This window comes from Pinus tabuliformis, chromosome 8 (genome assembly GCF_031772625.1).
Source record: "Pinus tabuliformis cultivar Carrire ecotype Pingquan chromosome 8, CPIR1, whole genome shotgun sequence".
NCBI lineage: Eukaryota > Viridiplantae > Streptophyta > Pinopsida > Pinales > Pinaceae > Pinus > Pinus tabuliformis.
Genome location: NC_142294.1, coordinates 1,080,087,654 through 1,080,105,758, shown reverse-complemented (window position 1 = coordinate 1,080,105,758; position 18,105 = coordinate 1,080,087,654). Strand labels below are relative to the sequence as shown.

At 35.2% G+C, this 18,105-nt stretch overlaps 1 protein-coding gene across 1 annotated transcript in view; it reads right to left on the bottom strand.

Annotated features, from left to right (window-relative positions):
- Positions 1–4,118: 4,118 nt before the first annotated feature.
- LOC149239069 (basic blue protein-like) overlaps positions 4,119–18,105 on the bottom strand; it is a 40,865-nt gene continuing 26,878 nt past the window's right edge. Inside the window, exon 3 of the mRNA XM_089367059.1 lies at positions 4,119–4,221. The gene's annotated coding sequence lies outside the window, so the exon portion shown is untranslated. The remainder of the gene's footprint in view (positions 4,222–18,105) is intronic.

Sequence of the window (18,105 nt, the reverse complement as noted above, 5' to 3'; positions counted from 1 at the left end):
GAGGGAAACGCCTTACGACATAAATATAATTAATAAATAAATACATTGAATTATAAAACAAATATTATAATATTTTTCATGTTTTTTTTAATTATAAATAATATTTATAAAAAAATCTAGAGATCAAATTTCCAAATCAATATTGAAATTGGAGATTTTATGATAATTTCAATCTCTTTTAACTTTGATTAATATTGAAATTGGAGATTTTTATGATCATTTCAATATCTCTTTTAACTTTGAATGATTTAAATATGTATTTTTAAATATTTAGAATATAAAAATAAATTAATATTGGCACTTTTAACTTTGAATTGTTCAAATATATATTTTTTAAATATTTAAAATATAAAAATAAGATAATAAGTAAATTTTTTAATATTTTAAATTTTATTAAATTTTTATCCTAGACAAAAAAAATTAGTGATGAAATTGTGAATATATGAATCAAAATATCATTATATTACATGATTTTTCAAATGTGTTTATCATCAATTAATCAATTTATGTATATTATAGTACTAAGATTATTTATGAATAATAATATTTTTTTGATATAATTATTTATATGAATTTTCTTTTTATTAATATAATTGGTGTGCATTTTATTTTAATAAAACTTACCATTTAAATGATGTGTACATATGCAAATAGAAGTAATTGATATTGCTAAAGAGAGAATAGATCAAACTTGTTAGTATTATGTTTCTAAAGCGTTGAGATTTTTTAAAGAATCTTTTATTAATGCATACAACTTGTGTTAATTGCAAGTTGATATAGGCGCCACTAGTTTCCTGAGTGTGCTACCTATCCATTTGCTATATGTTAGGCTTTTTTCATTACTATATATAGAAACACACATTGGCATTTTCTATATAATAGATATAATAGATTGTTTTGCATTCTCTTTTATAGAAGGTTTTTTTTTTGGTATTTTAAGGTTGCTTTTAGTTCATGGGATATTGTTTTGAAAAATTTCATGGTATCAGATTTTTGACTGTCCTTGTCTTTTTATGAGAGGTAGTGTGATTTAAATTAGATCTACAAGATCAGATTAGATCGAAGATAGGGTCATATTCTCTTTGGTGAAAAAGGTGTCATCTTGTATATTATGATTGGATCATAATTTTATACCATAATTCATGACCCTATGTTAGGTTTGGCTCCCACACTTGATATAGTTGATATCTCTTCCACATTGGAATATACCCCGAGGTGGTGTCTTATTTTGTGCCTTTATTTCCCAGGTCATAGAAGCACTCCTTCATTACCATATTCATTCTCAACATAATTTGTTGGTACCAATGCCATTCCCCTCAACATTTCATCCGCACACTAGGAAGCCATCTATTGTGTGGCACTACTCATTATACCAATACCATTGCTGCTTGAATTAGAAATGGGTGTTAGAATATTAATTTTTTCATTTCTCTTTCCCTTGTGTTTTAACTAGATTTGCATGATAATTTCTTTTTCCATTCAAAATAGTACAATCATTGAGCCAAGAAAGTGGCTTCATCATACAGTTCAACAATGGGTCTTTCTCTTTGGAGGCATGGAGGGTGATGGAATAACTCTTACTTGTGAATTATATTTAATATCTAAATTATGAAATGAAAAAGTAATGATTTATACTAAACATGGAAGATTGAGATATTGGGAGAAATTACTAAAAATAAGGATGAATATTCATTCAAAGATTCATAGATAGTTATGGTGGTGGTTTGAACAAACTTCTCAAATATAATATTTTTTATGGCCACCATCATTATATATAGTGACCATTTTGTACAATACAATTTATTTAATATAATTTCCCTTTGAAGATTTGTTTAGTCTAATTCGATGGTCCCCTTGTTTCATGATTGGCTATTAGAGCCAACAAATGGTATCATAACAACGATATGCATTAAGATTTTCTGAATTTTCATATGTTAAGATGCATATGAGACTAACATTTTTGTAAAGCTTTACAACTATGAGATTTGGAGATACTCAGTGGACTTAATCCCATTGTCCATGATACATACTCAAGTTTGCACTGGAAACAGTCACACTAAAGAAATTTGGAAGGTGAGAGTTTTTCATATCCATGATGCTAATGAGCATAGACTCTTATTTGTTAGAAAATAATACATTAGAATTTCTCCATGTTCATGGTTCAAAACCCAACTTCGCACTCACTGAATAATGTTAATAGGCAACCTGGATTTGTGAGCATTGTGCAAGTAATATGTGACTCCATTTCAAATTCACTTTAGATTGCTATTTGTAATGGACTTGTGTGAATTCATCTCCTCTGGTTGCAGAGTCACTATTGATATCCTCCTCCTCTTAGCTCTTTTCATGGTAATGAAGGGAATCATTAAAGATCTAGAGTGGTTGGAGCATTTCTGCATTGCAAACACCAAGTCTTATGTTTTTACAAACAGATTTCCTTATCATGATCCCACTAAAGTTAATTCTCAACACTTCCTAACATCATTCATACGCATGCCAGTGAACACATCAAGCAGTCCCACGGGAGCTAGCTTCACTAGGTTTAATATCCTTTTCCAATTAATATATTTTTGGCCATATAAACTAAACTTTGGAAATTATGTCCTTGCCACACAATTTCAAGAGGGAAACAACCAATATTAATTTTTATATGTGAAAAAAAATGGTAACTACACCTTTGTCAATAATAGTACATCTAACAAACTTGCAAATTTAGAGAAATCCCAATGGATCTAACAAATTAAAGCAAGCAATTTGAAAGCATTCTAAATCCTCATTTGATGCTGCCACCCTCTGTTGGCTCTAATGGCCAATCATGAAGCAAGCAAACATTCTAGTGTATATTTGTATTGTACAAGATGGTCACTATATATAACTATGTCTAGCATAACAAAGTAGTTATTTAGCATAACTTATTACTTCATGGAAAGTGGGTTTTTAGGGCCACTGCCTCTTCAATGGGGGTAGACTTTACTCATCAAGCATTACATTGACTCAAGTAAATTAAATTTCCTTCTACATATGCTTTTTAATCTGAATCTTCCACTACACCTCCATAAATTGTTTCTAGTAGGTGAATGTCTCCATCCAACAAGAAAACTGAAATTACTTACAAAAAATATGTGTCTTCGATGGAGTGATATCAAGATAATATATATATATATATATATATATATATATATATATATATATATATATATATATGACTTTGACTTGAAAAATTTAATTGACACACCATGGACATGACCCAAACATTGATTTGACTTTTAACTCTGACATGGCCTTATTTTTATTTTAACTCCACATTTTCAACTAGACTTCAATTCTCATGTAATGACTTTCGATAATTTGTTAGGGTGTTAGGTACCATAGAACATGCACCCTTTTACACATCAATATGTGAGTCATTTAACTTGGTTTCGAATTTATTTTAGTTGATATCAATTCTTACATCAATATATTGTCATTCAAATCTTGACTTAACATGACTCCTTTTATAAATCTCCTTTTATTGATCACTTGGACTCCTTTCTTTAAATCAAAGCTTCCCATCACTCATCACTCTTCCACGGTAAGTGAGACCTTAAAAAAAATTTCCATTACATATCAAAACCATCCCAAACTTCATTTTATATTTCAATGATATATATGTTAAAATTAGTGTTACCCTTTATGTTTTATCTTAGTAAGTGACTATGTCAAAAATAAATAAAATAGGGAAACATCGTGCTTCTTTTTATTTCTTTTTATCTAAATAAAATAGGATAGGGAATCTATCCACCTTATTAAGTCAGGTCCGACAGAATGTGTGAGTGCTTCAATTTTTTATCATGTGAATGGTCCCAATCTTCAATGGCTATTATCAACTTGGTGAATGGTGTGGGGACAATGGAATTCAATTTGTACCCAAATATTTTTTAATATGATGCAGTCCGTCGTCAGAAGTCACACAAAAACATTAACCGATTTGAACCCAACAAGATCTGTCAAACGATATATATCATTATCACTAAACGATCAGAATTCACAATACATGACACAGAATGTGCTCTGATTCTCCTAAATCGAGATATACACATTTTATATAGAGAGTCATGGAGGAAACAATCAGAATTCGCAATACATGACATAGAATGTGCTCCGATTCTGCTAAATCGAGATCTACACATTTTATATAGATAGTCATGGAGGGCAAACCGCGGATTATAGCGCAGCATTATTCTATATATAATGTCACCGGCCTTGAATTTTTTTGCCAAGAGCCCATGACTGGCTTTGCAAATTCCAGCCCTAGCTACCCCCAACGACGTAGGTAGCCCCTTCAACAAGATGCACACATTGAAGAACACAGATGATGATAATACCACCCACCACCCTATTATTGTTAACTACCCTCGCAATGCCTCCTCCCTGCGCCATTCTTGTTTTTTCACAGAAACGAGACACCTCAAAACAATAGCAATAAGATGAAATCTCTATTTTCTTCCCCTCACATATGGAGAATATGAGCGACTTGAATGAAGAGAGGAGAGGGGAAAGGGCTATATATAAGAATCCCAAGAGGGTCTTGCACTTCAGTAGGCTCGGCTACTTCACTCAGGTTTGGCTTTGGCCGAGACAGTCCTCCTTATTAAATTTTTATTTTTATTTTTTATTTTTTATTAGTTTTTGTATTTGTGGCAGATGTAATTAATTTAATATATATATATATATATATATATATATATATATATATATATATATATATATATATATATATATAATTTATAAAAATAAATTAGTTGGGGAGCCCTTGCTCAACCCTTGGAACATTACAATGGAGATTAATAATCTTATTTATAGGTTTCTTTTGCTCCAAATACAATTGACATAATACCATAGGCCACAAAACTATGTGCCCAAAATCACTAGTTGTAGACTATAATTCCCAAGGCAAAGTTAATCCTAACATTGTGGAGAGCATATATAATGCATTGAATGTGCAACTAACAAATATTGAATTGAGTAGGTGACAAATTCTGAATGTACATGTTTTTATAGTCGGTAATCATGTTGTTGATGTAATTCTTCTAGATATAAATTGTGTAGAGTTTATGAAATGTTTGACATTTTGAGTGAATACTCCACCTATAATTAGGGACAAATAAAGATTAAATGGTTATGATAGAGTGTAGGACCAATATTTAAATAAAATTCTGATTGGTATCCATTCATAACAAATGAAGAGATAAGGTTAAATATATCCTTTAAGAAAGTGATAAATTGGGAAACAACTTTTATACCTATTTGTTTGAAATATTAAAAAAAAAATCACTTAAAATAAAAAGATTAATAATAATAATAGTAAAGTTTACATATATAATTATAATAAATAAATCCAGTTATATTCAAAACCAATTAAACTAAAATTAATATAAAAACCAATACCTATTATCACATTCTTCACTGAAATTGGTTCAAACTATTATCTATAAGAATGGGAGGCATTGAGAACAACCATTTTTATAAGGGAATGATGATCATGAACCAGGATATGCTTTTGATTAAAATTAATAAAAACGATAAGGTAAAAAAATAATAATGTAAAGAATTATAAAGTATAAGATGATTGAAGAAGACCAATTATGTATAAAAGTCATTTAAAAAAATAATAGAAGACACATAATGTAAATATTTAACAAGATTGGCTTGAATCGTAGAGTTCACTTCAAATGACAAAAATATCAATTAATTAATTTATTTGTTTTTAAATTCATAGTGAAAATAATAACCAAAGAGAAAAGGGAAAAAAACTAGAGGGAGGTAAATAGAGTAATCTAGGGATTACAATAGAGAGGGGATAAAAGATTAGATGATGAGTGAATTAAACGGGTAGCTAGGGGATAAAAGATTAGATGATGAGTGAATTAAAGGAGCAGCTGAAAATAAAAATTAAAAAATGGGGTAAATAAATTATTATTTTTGTATACTATATAATTCTAATTACCGTGAATAATAGAATGTAGTAAGCCAAGGTTTATGATTGCCACAAGTGCTAGGAGTAAAGTTATGATTACTAAAAAGAAGAAAAAAAATTGTGTAAAAAGGGGGATTAAACCAAGACTAAAGGGCTCATGAAATTAAAAAGAAAAGTATAAAAGAGGAAGGCTCATGAGAGGTGCTAGTAGTAGGGTTAATTTAGAGAGATGTTGAATTGCAAGTTTCCAGGATTAATTTAATTTATAGTTGTCAGATTGATTACATTATTTTGGTTTGTTTCTCAATTTCAAGGGTTTCTCTAATGAGTCAATGAGGGTAAAAGGAAGAAGAAGAAATAGTTTTGAAGTCATAAAGACTAATGAGGTGTTTGGATTTTGAGAATGCTCCACGATGGCTGATTTAAATATATGATTATCTTCATTTTCAACAATATTCTCTTTAATATGAGCCTCGAAAGATCTTCATTTCTAGCTTATATATGTTTTTCCATAGGAGTAAAGGATTTGAGATACTCCTACTCTTAGCATAGGATTAGATTTGTCTTTTGAAGATCTAACCTTTTGTGAAAGGATGATACATGATTTAAAGAGGGTTTTTATATTCTTTCTTGTAAAAATTTTGACATATGATAAATTGTTATCAAAAGAGAGATAATAAAAACATAAAAGCAACAACACATGGACATATAAAATTATCCATTAGAATTGAAGTTTACTTATATTTTCTTTGTAGTATGGGTGTGTAAGAATTCACAAGGAATGACTTTGCTCATGTGTAATGGTGTACATAACTACTTCTACTCTTATTTTGCAATCACCCTTTTATTCTATCCCCATGAACTTTGTGCCTCAAATCAGCAGTTGGATGAATTGATTGCTATGGGATTCACAAACTAGGATTGGAGTGGAGTAGAATGCTAATAGTGGGATTTCTTTTCCCACTTGAAGAGGCCTCTAATAGAAGGAAAGATTAATTAAGATCTTGAAACTCCAGATTAGGTAGAAAGCAATAGAAACTAGATTAGATGGGAAGCAAAGAAATGTAAATTAGGTTATATTAGGTGGGTTTTTGTAGCTTACTTTTAAAAAATATTTTGATTGGAAGGAGATTTTGGAGGAGCAATTTTTCTTGGTTCCATACCTTGGTTCCATCATGGATTGAATTTGCTAACTTTATTCAAAAGGCCCATTGAGGAACAAAATATACAAGGATCGAAGGAATATATTCTATGAAATGATTTGGCACAATTATAAATATTTTTAGTAGAAAAAATTGGTTGCAATCAACTTTAAAAATGTATATTGTTTAATTTAAAAAAGATCTTGAATTTAATTTACCTATAGAGCAATGGGAGTACCAGCCTATATCAAAGTTAAAGTAGTAGAAAGCATGTGCTATTAAGCCTAAGCATATAAAAATAAGAATGAAAGGAGATACTAAGATACGACAATGGTTGACAGTGGTATTAAGGGTAAAACAAGAAACTTGTGAAAAGAGGTAGTGATAATATTAAGATATGTTGGGCGAGGATTGAGTTACAAGTGGTTCAAATGTGTATTGTTGTGTTGCATGTGAATGCACATAATAATGATCATAAAAAATGTAAAGTTTATTTAAAGTTTTGAAAAACATACCATGAGCATTGTAAAATGGAAAGATATAAGAACACTTAAACGTTAGGTACTCATTTTTAATGAAATATAATTTTTGAAAATTTAATGTTTAAAGAAATGTTATTTCCAGAAACTCCATGAAATCTTATAAATAAATAATATAAATACATAAAATACAATAAACTTCAAACTATTCAAACAAAAAAAATGATAAAATATAAGAAATGTCAAACAACTAGTACTAAAACAATAGTGGCATCAATGTTATAGTTTCTTTTTATATGGCTATTAATATTCATAGAAAATTGACGACATTACATAATTAATAATTGTTCTTTTAATCATGTGCATTTAATTCTAATATGTTTAATATTTTGGAATAAAGTTAAAAAATAGATACTCCACATATATTTTTGAATATATATATAATACTAGTGAGTTTAATTCAAAAAATTATATTTAACTTTTTCTGATAAAATTAAAATATTAAATCACTTCACCTATACAATATATTTTTAATATATATATTTATATATATATAATATTAATGAGTTCAATTCCAAAACATACTTAATAAGCCACCCCACCTCTACAATAATATTGTAATAGTAAAAAAACGATAAATTAATAAATTAATTTCAATTCACTGTAATATCTCAAAGAAACAAATAATAAAAAAATAAATTATGTAACGGCCAAAATCAACGCGCCACTATCTCCACAACGTAGGTACTGTAACTATAGATACTGCGGCATAAAGTATTAAACGTCACTGTTTTTTGAAAAGGCTCCACTCGAAGTGTGACGTGATATAATTATAAGCGTGACATGCTACAAAGTCCAAAACATCCATTGCCATCCATAATCAAAATTCCACTATTATATATTATTGCGAGAATGAAATTCTCTAATCAAATTCAATTTTTATATATTATTGGGATAACAAAATTCATATATATATATATATATATATATATATATTAATTATATGGTGAATCGGTAATTGTTAGTAATATCTATGGGAGACCCAGGATCAATCTTCGTCGCTGCTTTTATAACACTAAAAATGTAGCCAACCACCTGCAAGTTGGGTATACTAAGATTTTATTATTTTAGCAAGAGTAGACTCACGTGCCGCCAAGACGGGATTGGGGAATCCTACCCTTTAGCTTCCACCACAGCAAGTCAATGTACTCAATGAGATTTGAACTTCAGTCTGACGGGCTTCGCCCAAGTGACTTACCGTCAAACCTCACATCATCTAATATATATTATTGCAACAATGAACTGAAATTTGCTTACGCCACGGATGTTTTTGGACTTTCGGTATCATCCCCACGCATCTGCTCGTTTCACTAAAATTTTGAAATTTTTTTGGTTTATGTTTAATTCTCACAATTCCCACATACATATAAGCATAGGTATCAACGGTGATAGTTTATCTGTGTCCATCGACGAATACAAACTTTTCAATAATTTATTGCGAAGGTTTTTTTCAAAATAAAAAATATCGTTTTAGTGATTTTTTTTTGGGTAATGGATCTTTTCATTAATCAGAAAAAGATACATAGTTTGAATTTCTAACAAAAAATTAAAATTCAGAAAGTACTTGATATTACTAATAATAAATATTTAGAAAATGATTACATAAAACATAAAACGCTTTTTGAGGATTCAAGATTTCATTCAAGAAATTTGCATGACTTTTTTCAAGTTAACTAATTGTTCACCGTCTTCTTAGATCAATGTCTTATTGCTCTTGCAGCCTTGTTTTTTGGCTTCTTTGTCTTGTTTGGAGACTACCTTGAAATTCATTGTTTGAACCCCAAGACCAAATTATGAGGAACTCAAGCCCAATTGCTTACTTCAAAGATAGAACCTATATAGAATCCTAATCTCATGGGTTGGCATGTCCTTCAAATATTTTCCATGTCATCTAAATCCATATCTTCTGGTAGGGGTTTTGCTCCAATTTCTTCCGAAGGAGAGCTAATTATTTCTTGTGGTAATAGATTTTTCTCTTCAAGATACTTTTACACAGCCTTGCAGGGTTATAGGATTTACCTTCTGGATATTGCATGCTTGATTGGATGTTGACTTGTTGTTGAGCCTCTTGCAGAGAGGAGAAAGACTTAAACATGTTTTTTAATCGAGTGATCTTCTTTAGCTTCTTTTGAAAGAGAGCTAATCATTTCCCGTGGTAATGGTCTTTTGTCTCCAAGAAGCTTTTAAACAACCTTTATAGAGTTATAACATTTACCTTCTATTAATTTCATGCTTGATTGAATGTTGACTTGCTATGGAGCCTCCTACAGAGAGGAGATAGACTCGAACCTATTTTCTTAACTAGGTATTCCATCAGGCTTTGAGGTACCCTGGGGTCTTAAATTTTGTTCTTCTTTGGGGGACTTTTCCCGAATCAATTGGCTCCTTCTCAGAATGATTTTCTTCAAATGATTCCTAGGTATTCATCACCCAATCCCCAATAAGATGCATGTATTCATGAAAGATGTCTACATCTAAAGGGGATTTGTTCAAAATCTAGAGTTTTCTTCCAAACGTTGTCATGATAACGAATATAAAAGGAGACTACAAGAGGCTAGGAAATATACATGTAAACACATATGTGCATATGAAGTGTACCTCCCTCTCTTGGTATCCTCTGATACTTTGACAAATTTACTAATTGCATTCCCGATACCTTCAATTATTTCCTCCTCCCAATATTCCTTAGGAAGAGAAAAGAGATGCATCAACACCAAGGCTGCAAGGAAATTCTCCTTCTCTGGATTGTAATTCACCTTCCAAAATCGCATGAAGAGCCCTGCATTATTGAAAAAAATATGGCCCTCTTTCAAAAACTTCCAATGTCTTCCAGGCTGGAGAAAATGACTATATAAAACCGTTGTCTCCTAACTCAAATTATATTCGACCATGGGGGTTCTATCTATTTTGGATCCACCCAATCAAAGACTTTTCAGAGGGTCTAATCCAATAAATTTACAAATCAAAGCATGATCCTGCATATATTGGATATTGTTGGAAGAAATTGTCATTGATGTCAAAGGCAGAATGGGCCATTGATATGATTCATTTGTTTGATGATATGCATGAAACATTTAGTGAATTTGGGTGTAAGACCACTCTATATTGGTAGTCCTTGCCACGCCATTTTGTCTGATAGGTGGTATGCTTTGTGGGTCATTTTGGTTGGAGAGATATTCAAGTTTGAATCTTGCTCATAATCTACGCCAATTTGAATGGGTTTGACCCCACATAAATTGCATGACACAAATGATTTCAATATCATCCAAACACTAATCATTACGACCCATTAAAATTGAGAAGATGACCTCCATTATAGACAAGACAATCCTCCTCTTTTTCAAGCTCAAAATGATTAATATCAATGTATTCCCTAAACAGGTTTAGGTTGGCTCCAAAAATAGATGTGCCTTTTAAGAATATAGATAATCTTTTTTAGTTCGAGTTGACCCCAAAATAGGGTTATCTACAATCAATATAAATTATCCAGCGGTGGAGCCTCAAAAACACAATTTCAATGGATCTGTGTAGATATGTCTCTAGAGCAGTCAGAGGCCTAAAGAAGAAGAAATATCATAATACGAAGCATAATGATCAAGGCTAATAAAACAAGTGTTTTTCTTATCTGAAGTAGGAGACTGAGATTTCTATTGAGGTAGTTTTTATAAGTGTTGGACATACCTTTCTTTCACTTTCTAAGGAAGATCCAAGTTCTTAGATAGATTCAAATACGAGGTAGAGATCTGAGTTCCTTAACAGATCTAAATCTGAAGCAATATAAGGTAGAGATCCGAGTCCGAGGCATAATTCCTAGTTTTTTGGAAACTTTCGACCTTTTTCTGAGGAAAAGTTTGGCCCTTGACTAAGGAAATACTCGAGCAAAAGTCTAGGTTGAATTTCTCTATGGATGTCACAGAAAGAATTTCTTTTTTGAGGGTAGGTTTTGATGAATTTATAGGTTGAATTGCAGAGGTCATTTAGGGCTTGTTTGAAGGCACCTAAAGAGAATCTTGATGAGACAATAAAAGGACATATTACATGGGGTATATCTAGGCTTATTTGACCTCCTTTCAAAGATCGATTTGAGACCCTAATCTCTAAGGCATAGTCTGTTCCAAAGCAATGATAGGAGAAGGCATACTAAGTGATAGTATTTCAAGGCTCATCTTCTTCTACGGTATGGTTAAACACTTCCAAAATTTTCTAAGAATATGTATAACCAATAGTTGTACTAAAGTGTCTTTGAAAATTTCTATTGTAAGTGGGTCAATATCCTTGGTATGGGAGCCCAAAACGTCTTTATCTATCGTTATTTTAAGGGTGGAAAGTGTTGAGATTGCAACAAGATGATGGAGCTTAGTGAAAAGGGTCGCCTTCACTAAGTGGGCCCGTAGGCAAATTATGGCGCAAGTTCTATTTTTGATCATAGCAGGGATGATCACAGTAGGAGTGATCAAAGTCCATTTTTTAGACTGGCTGTCAAAAATAGAAATGTCAAATATTATTGTCTCATAATAATATTTGAACTATAAACTTGACCTTATTCTCTTGGAGCACTTCAGTTTGAGCTATAGATGTGGCACAGGCAGCTGTCAGAAGGAAGTACGCTTTCTTTGTGGGTCAGTTGAGCTTTTGCATGCATGACTTCAGTTAGAACTCAATCAGTTGAGTTTGGTGGAGCCGATTGTGGAGTTGATGGAGTTGTGTTCAGTTTGACTTGGTTAAACTAGTTGTAATTAGTCTAACTGCAAATAGACTAATGATGAGTTGTTAAACTAATTATTAACTCATAATGCAATTATAGAATACATCAGTTAACTCAGTTGCATGTCAGTGCATGTTCAGTTCAGCAGGGATAGGTGTTAGAGGATCAGATTGCTATCAGTTGTGACTATAGTTGTGCATGAGGATTTGCACAATCAAGGGATTGAGTATGCCAATGAGTATTGCCTAGTAAATGCCCAGTATTATAGCCTCTTCTCACGTCTTTCCCAGTGTGAGTGATTCTTTGGAGGTAAATACGTGTTTGGTTAAACCATTCTCGTTCATTCTTGAGCAGGTATTGAGCAGTGGAGGCAGGCAAGCAGTGGAATAGATTTGGAGATCAGATCTGAGCTGTATTGTGTGTAACAGGTGGAGCTGGTACTGGATTGCTTGTGATAAGCATTGTACTTTGTAATGTTACATGTTCTCAATCATTAATATACAGATAGTGTGGGGTTTTCAGCTGTAAGCTTTCCCCGGGTTACATCCTGTGTTAATGTGTGAATGCTCTTGATGTTTTATTGTTATTGATGCTGCTAAATTGATGATCAACGTAGAGGAGCTTATGTATTGTGTATGTATTCTGCAATAGTACATGATCAGGATAATCTCCATTGAATATGTGTTAAATTATTCAAAATTTCTACATCGTATCAGAGTTGTTGATCATCAGATCTACTATTCAGGAAGTGTTTACATTCTATTTCTTCAGGCAATGTTTGTAATCGGCCCAGGTATCCTTTGGATTCATCCTTCCTTTGGAAGGTGAGATATCTGGTGAATGCCCATACAGTCAATCTCTATACGAGAAATATTGTGTTCTCACGAATCTTAGATCCGAGGCGGTTGAGTTTGGAGCTGGTGGAATTCGAATTTGCAACAGTGTTTTCTTGGTGGCAACGCAGCAATGTCTTTCAACGGATTGCGATTGGAGTATGCTCTTGAGTGCAGCACAAACTATATTGCATGGAAGGACAGGATGGAGGCAGTATTGGATGATAATGGGCTGAAGAAGGTCATAGAGACGGATGTCCCAAAGCCTACTGATGCTACTCAAGCTAATTCTTGGTAAAAGAAGACCGCAAAATGTCGAAGGATTCTGTTGGAGGGCATGAAGGATCACATTGTGTCCAACCTGCATGGAAAGACTTCTCCATATCTGATGTGGAAGGCTTTAACAGATCTATTCCAAAGCAAGAGCGATCAGAGGAAGATGGCGCTCAAAGATAAACTCAGAAACATCAAATGCGAGAAGGGTGACAGTATGCCCAAGTATCTCACGAAGTTCACTCAGTGTCGAGATGAGCTAGGAAGTGTGGGGGTTACTATCGATGATGAGAACTTGGTGAGCTTGGCTCTCCTTGGTCTTCCGAAGAGTTGGCATTCCTATCAGGACTCTGTCAATGGTCAGGAGAAATTGCTAGGATGGGAAAGACCGTGGTCAAATCTTGTGCAGGAGGAGATCAGGCGGAGTACCAGGGACGGATCTTCGTCAAAGGGAGCTGATGAAGAAAATTGCGCTTTGGCTGCCAAAGCAAAGAAAGGGAAGAGCAAGAAATCTTCTCAGGCTAGTGCGAAAGGCAAGAAGCAGGACATGTCCAAAGTGAAGTGTTTTCACTGTCACCAGCACAGACACTATGCCACTAATTGTCCGCGGAAGAAGAAGAACAAGCAGGCTACTGGATCTGCAGCAGGAGAGGCTCTAGCCTCACAGTTTGAGCTTGATTTTTCATTGATCGCATGCTTGGTTTCAAGTGTGATGGGATCGGTGTGGTTCTTGGACAGTGGTGTGTCTTTTCACATGACGGGAGATAGAGATTTGTTTTCTGATCTGGAGGACAAAGATCTTGGAGTGCACATCAAGATGGGCGATGATGGTAGATACAGTGCGACCAGTATTGGTACCATTTCCTTTGAGAGGGAGTCTGGTAAACCCTTCATATTGAAGGAAGTCATGCATGTTCTAGGATTGAAGAAGAATCTTATCTCTGTGGCGATGTTAGAAGACAAGGGGTATGATGTTGTTTTCAGCAAGGGAAAAGCCTTCCTGCGCAGCAAGACAACGGGTGAGACCCAGAAGATAGGGGTTTGAGTGAGGAACCTTTATCAGTTGCATGTAGATGGATGCGCAACAATGGCAGGAAAGGCAGAAGGATTGGTGAGCTGGGATGATGGCGAGTTGTGGCACAGGGGATTGGGTCACCTTCACCATGGAGCCTTGAAGATACTGCAGCAGATCACTACAGGGCTTCCTAAAGGCACTCTTGCGCAGTCAGATCAGTGCAAGGGGTGTACTTTGGGGAAGTTTGTGAAAGCCACCTTTCACGAGAAGGATAGTCGAGCCACGACAATCCTTGAGAGAATTCACACAGACGTGTGTGGACCTTTCTCAGTTGCTTCGACATCAAAACACAGGTATTATGTGATTTTTGTTGATGATTTCTCTCGTAAGTGTTGGATCTTCTTCATGCAGAAGAAGAGTGAGACATATTCAAAGTTCTGTGAATTCAAAGCACTGGTCGAGAAGGAGTCGGGGAACAAGGTGAAGGCTCTTAGGAGCGATAATGGTGGTGAATACATCTCAGACAAGTTCAAGGATTTCTGCAAGGTAGAAGGGATTCGAAGAGAGCTCATAGCTCCCCATAACCCACAACAGAATGGGGTAGCTGAGCGGAAGAACATAATGATTGTGGGTGCTGCATGGGAAATGTTGCATGATCAGGGCCTACCCTTTCACTTATGGGCAGAAGCATGCAATACAACAGTTTATGTGTAGAACCGTTGTCCTCATAGGATACTTGGCATGAGTACACCCGAGGAGGCTTATTCTGGTAAGAAGCCTGATCTTTCTCATTTGAGGATTTTTGGTGCTAACATTTACATGCATGTGACGAAGGATGCCAGGAAGAAGTTGGAGCCATCCGCATAGGTTGGGATATTTGTGGGGTACACTGATACGCCCCACAACTATCGTGTGTATTTTTCAGACAATGGTAAAACTGTTGTGCGACGAGATATAAAATTTCAGGAGGAGAAAGCCATGAAGTGTTTGCTTGAGAGGGAGCTACACTTGCATGCAGATGAGGAGCTATTAGTTCCTAAGGATGAGCTTAAGGACGTGGATCAGCCACAGGACGAGGTTCATGGAGTGGAAGAGACCACTCATGCAGCGCCAACCATCAGAGGGCCAAAGCGCTTGACAGAAGCTGAGCGACTGGCTCAAGATGCAGAGAAAGTTGTAGGACCACCTACAGCCCAACGTAGGCAGAGACAGTCACCTGATCGGTACATTGGATACATGGCTCTTATGAGCAAGTGTGTTGTGACTAAGCCATCCTCTTTCGAGGAAGCTGTGGAGGGTCCCGCATGGGTAGACGCCATGGTGGAAGAGTATGATTCTATTGTTAGAAACAGTGCATGGGAGATTGTTCCTAGACCGGAAGGGAAATTAGTGGTGGGTTCGAGATGGATCTACAAAGTTAAGCAGGCAGCTGACGGGAGTGTGGAGAAGTACAAGGCAAGATTTGTTGCCCGAGACTTTTCATAGATAGAGGGGATCGATTATGAGGAGACCTTTGCACCTGTCGCAAGGTATTCTTCCATATGGACGATTCTTGCTCTCTCAGCGCAGATTGGATGGCACATTCATCAGATGGATGTGAAGACTGCGTTCCTCAACGGAGTCATTGAGGAGGAGGTGTACATTGAGCAGCCCAAAGGCTTTGAGGTCTTCAGCAGCGAGTCGCATTTGTGCAGGCTCAAGAGAGCGTTGTATGGGTTGAAGCAAGCACCACGTGCTTGGTACACATGGATAGACAACTATTTCACAGGACTTGGATTCTCCAAGAGCGAGGTGGATCCTAACCTATATCAGATTGTGGTGGAGGGTAAGTTGCTTATCATTGTACTGTATGTTGATGATTTGATTCTAACGGGTGATGAGTTGTTGATACTTTCATGCAAGGATGATCTTGCTAAGGAGTTTGACATGAAGGACTTGGGCCTCCTTCACTATTTCCTAGGATTGGAAATATGGTAGCGCAGTGGTGGACTGTTTGTTTCTCAGGGAAAGTATGCTCGGGAGATACTGGAGAAGTTCAACATGCATGGCTGCGAGCCTGTTGATACTCCTCTCCCTGGAGGTTGGAGGAAGGAGTATGCCACTTCGGGAGAAGAAGTGGATGCCACTGTTTATCGACAGTTGGTGGGGTCGTTGATGTATTTGGTCAATACACGACCCGATATATGCAATGCAGTTAACCAACTTTCACAAGCTATGGTTAAGCCTACCAAGCTATTTTGGAAGGCGGGCAAGCATGTATTGCGTTATTTGAGAGGCACATCGGGATATGGATCTTGGTACAGACAGGAGGATGCAGAATGGGCAAGGAGACCAAGAGGCCGAGTATATGGCAGCAAGGACATCAGGTACCATCATATCAGAGATTGTCTGCAGCGGAGAATCATGTTGCTTTCATACATTCCAACAGAGCATCAGGATGCTGATATTCTGACGAAGGCTCTTACCAGGAGCAAATTCGAATGCCACCGAAGCAGGATAGGGGTTGCTGATAATCCATATCTTGTCGAGAGGGAGTGTTGAGATTGAAACAAGATGATGGAGCTTAGTGAAAAGAGTCACCTTCACTAAGTGGGCCTGCAGGCAAATTATGGCGCAAGTTCTATCTTTTATCACAGCGGGGATGATCACAGCAGGAGTGACCACAACAGGGATGATCATAGCAGGAGTGATCACATCAAGAGTGATCACAGCAGGAGTGATCAAAGTCTATTTTTAGACTGGCTGTCAAAAATAGAAAAGTCAAATATTATTGTCTCATAATAATATTTGGACTATAAACTTGATCTTATTCTCTTGGAGCACTTCAGTTTGAGCTACAGATGTGGCACATGCAGCTGTCAGAAGGAAGTACGCTTTCTTTGTGGGTCAGTTGAGTTGTTGCATGCATGACTTCAGTTAGAACTCAATCAGTTGAGTTTGGGGGAGTTGATTGTGGAGTTGATAGAGTTGTGTTCAGTTTGACTTGGTTAAACTAGTTGTAATTAGTCTAACTGAAAATAGACTAATGATGAGTTGTTAAACTAATTATTAACTCATAATGCAACTATAGAATATATCAGTTAACTCAGTTGCATGTCAGTGCATGTTCAGTTCAGCAGGGACAGGTGTTAGAGGATCAGATTGCTATCAGTTGTGACTATAGTTGTGCATGAGGATCTTCACAATCAAGGGATTGAGTATGCCAATGAGTATTGCCCAGTAAATGCCCAATATTATAGCCTCTGCTCACGTCTTTCCCAGTGTGAGTGATTCTTTGGAGGTAAATACGAGTTTGGTTAAACCATTCTCATTCATTCTTGAGCAGGTATTGAGCAGTGGAGGGAAGCAAGCAGTGGAATAGATTTGGAGATCAGATCTGAGTTGTATTGTGTGTAACAGGTGGAGCTGGTACTGGATTGCTTGTGATAAGCATTGTACTTTGTAACGTTACATGTTCTCAATCATTAATATACAGGTAGTGTGGGGTTTTCAGCTATAAGCTTTCCTCGGGTTACATCTTGTGTTAATGTGTGAATGCTCTTGATGTTTTATTGTTATTGATGCTGCTAAATTGATGATCAACGTAGAGGAGCTTATGTATTGTGTATGTATTCTGCAATAGTACATGATCAGGATAATCTC